Genomic DNA, 3,009 nt, shown 5'->3' on the forward strand with positions numbered 1-3,009 from the left:
ATGTTACAAGGACATCAGGATGACAAAAGTCTGGCACAACGGTCATTTTTTGCAGAAGCAGAGTGGACTTCATACACATGTGCCACAAATTTTATAGATGTTGTTGCTATCTTTGCATAAAAGATGACTAGGGTATTTTCCTAATACTCATGTTCAGTATTTTTAGTTTGATTCTCAATTTTGATGACAACAATTTCAAAGGTGAGAATAATTATGAGTGATTACATTATACCAGGACATACCAGATTTCTAGGAATTTCATATAATGTCTAGAACACTTATATACTTATACAAATATGGCATATAGAAAACACAGAATTTTTGTTTTCTAGGCATTTCACATAAAGGTAAAGAAACATTCACAACCTTCTCAGAAGCAGACCAAAAGTAAAAAAAAAAAAATCCCACCATACTTTGTATTTTTAACAAAGTGAAAACCAAATTCTAATTTTCAGCAGCTTACTTTTGACATTAAACTTTAATAATTCAAATCTTAGTCAGTCATGACCACATATAAAATTCTTTTCCCAAAATTCCTATTTCACAAACTTTCTGTAATGATTTTTCCTCAAAAAAATTAGTTTTCATTCCTCATACCTTCTTTTACGTATTTTACGTCCCTTGCATAGGAAGACATTTCTCTTATTGTTTCTAGTAGCTTTAGTTACATATAGTAATTAGAATTACTAACCCTTAGAAAACTTAATTTCGATGAAAAACTAAGAAGTAAATAATTGTGAATCATACTGGCATTCTGTGGCTTGACAGGCTTATACTTTTATAAATTCTAGAAGCATACACTTTCTCATAATAAATTTTACAGCATGATACAAAATATGCTTACTAAAAGGCCCAAATATCTTTAATTTCTCTGTAATAGGTAGTCAAAAGTAGATAAACCTGTGTTCAGTGACTAATTTTTAGCATTTTATCTTGTTTGGGAATGATCTAAATATCCATAAATTTCCATCATTTGATTAAACTTAGCAAAACTTCAAATTTAAAGTTACCAAAACAGATTTGGGAATCTATATATTTAATTTACATAATAAGGGGTGCCTGGCTAGCTGAGTCTATAAAGCCTGAGACTCTTGATCTCAGGGTTGTAAGTTCAAGCCTCATGTTGGGGGTAGAGATTACTTAAAAATAAAATCTTTAAAAAAATAATAATTTAAATAATATAATTTATTTAATTTGAAGTATAAAGAATATTATTATTTTGGGGAGGAGTTAAGATGGCAAAAGAGTAGGGGACACTAAGTTTGTCTAGTCACTGCAATTCAGCTAGATAGTTATCAAATCTTTCTGAACACATGTGAAATCAGAGATCTGAGAAAAAAAATGCTGCGATTTTACAAATAGAAAAGTGACCACTTTCTGGAAGGTAGGAGGTGTGGAAACTTGAATCTGAGGAGATATATTGGAGGATACAGCTGAGGTGGGAGAGCTGGCTTAAGGATGCTACCACAAAGTATTATAAGCAGCAAATTGGAACTTTCAGAAGTCTGCAACAGTGGGGAATGTTCCTGGCTTAAAGGTGCTCAGGTGGCAAAGTGGGGTGGAATCCCAGGTGGGACAACATGGTCTCAGTGTTCCTATGCTCACAAGAAGAACAGGGGTGCCTGAGTGCAGCACCATTCCCAGGCATTGGAACAGGGAAGCCAGGTGAAAGCAGTGAGTCTAGGTGCCAGCTTTCTGGTCTTTGTTGCCATAAACAGCAAACTGTTGACTGTTGAGCAATCATTCTTCTGGCAGGGGCCCATCAAAAGGCAGAAACATGGCAAGACCCCCTCCCCTCCCCAGGAGGAACAACACAGGTCCAAGCTACAAGAGTCCATAAAATTTGGAGACTTGAAACTCAGTCAGGTGCCTGAGATAAAAATGCTCAGGCCCAGGTTGGATGGACACAGAGTTGGATGGGAAACCAGGGAGACAAAGGTGATTGACTGCTTTTCTGTGAGGGCTCACTGAAGAGTGGGAAATGAACTTTCACCTGCAGGTCTAGAGAGCTAGACACAACAATTTTCATCCAACCCATTGGTGCTGAAAAGCTTCAGGGAACAAAACAGTGCCACATAGTGAAATGCAGAGCTGCTTACACTGAGACCAGCTCCTGGCAAAGGAGGCACATTTCCACAAGGGCAATGGCACTTGAAAATCAGACAAACAGGCCCCTCACCCAGAAGACCAGCAGGAAAACCTGGCTCACACCAAGTTTACTGATCATAAAGCTTCACCTCTTGGGAAAAAACACTTTATAGCATTCATGTCTTTTTTTAATACCTTAATCTTTCAGTTTTATTTTTTTTTCAAATATTTTCAATCATTTTTTATTTTTATTTATATATACATTATTTTAATATACATTTATTTTAATATATACATTATATATATTTTATATTTGGTTTCCTTTCATATTTTTCATATATATATATATATATATATATATATATATATATATATATGTAATTTTTCTTTCTTCTGGTTTGTTTTGTTTGTATTTTCCTGGTGTTGTTGTTGCTATTTTTGTCTTTTCTCTCTCTTTCATCTGTTCTTTTCTGGACATAATGATAAGACAGAGAAGCTTACCCCAAAAGAAAGAATAGGAGGCAGTACTCACTGTCAGGGATTTAATCACTATGGATGTAAGTATAATGTTGCAACTAGAATTTAAAACAATGATTATAAAGATATGAGCTGGGATTGAAAAGTGCAGAGAAGGCACTAAAGAATCCCTTGTTGTAGAAATAAAAGAACTAAAAACTATTCAGGGCTAAATTAAAAATGCTGTTGCTGAGATGTAGTCCCACATGGAGGCTCTAACAGCAAGAATAAATGAGGCAGAAGACAGAGTCAGTGATACAGAAAATAAGATGATGGAAAATAAGGATGCTGAAAGGTAGATAGAAAGACAACTACTGGATCATGAAGGGAGAGTTTGAGAACACAGAGATTTCATAAAACAAAATGATATCCAGATAATAGAGGTCCCAGAAGAGGAAGAGAGGG

This window comes from Ursus maritimus (assembly GCF_017311325.1).
Source record: "Ursus maritimus isolate PB19 chromosome X unlocalized genomic scaffold, ASM1731132v1 scaffold_X1, whole genome shotgun sequence".
Taxonomy (NCBI): Eukaryota; Metazoa; Chordata; class Mammalia; order Carnivora; family Ursidae; genus Ursus; species Ursus maritimus.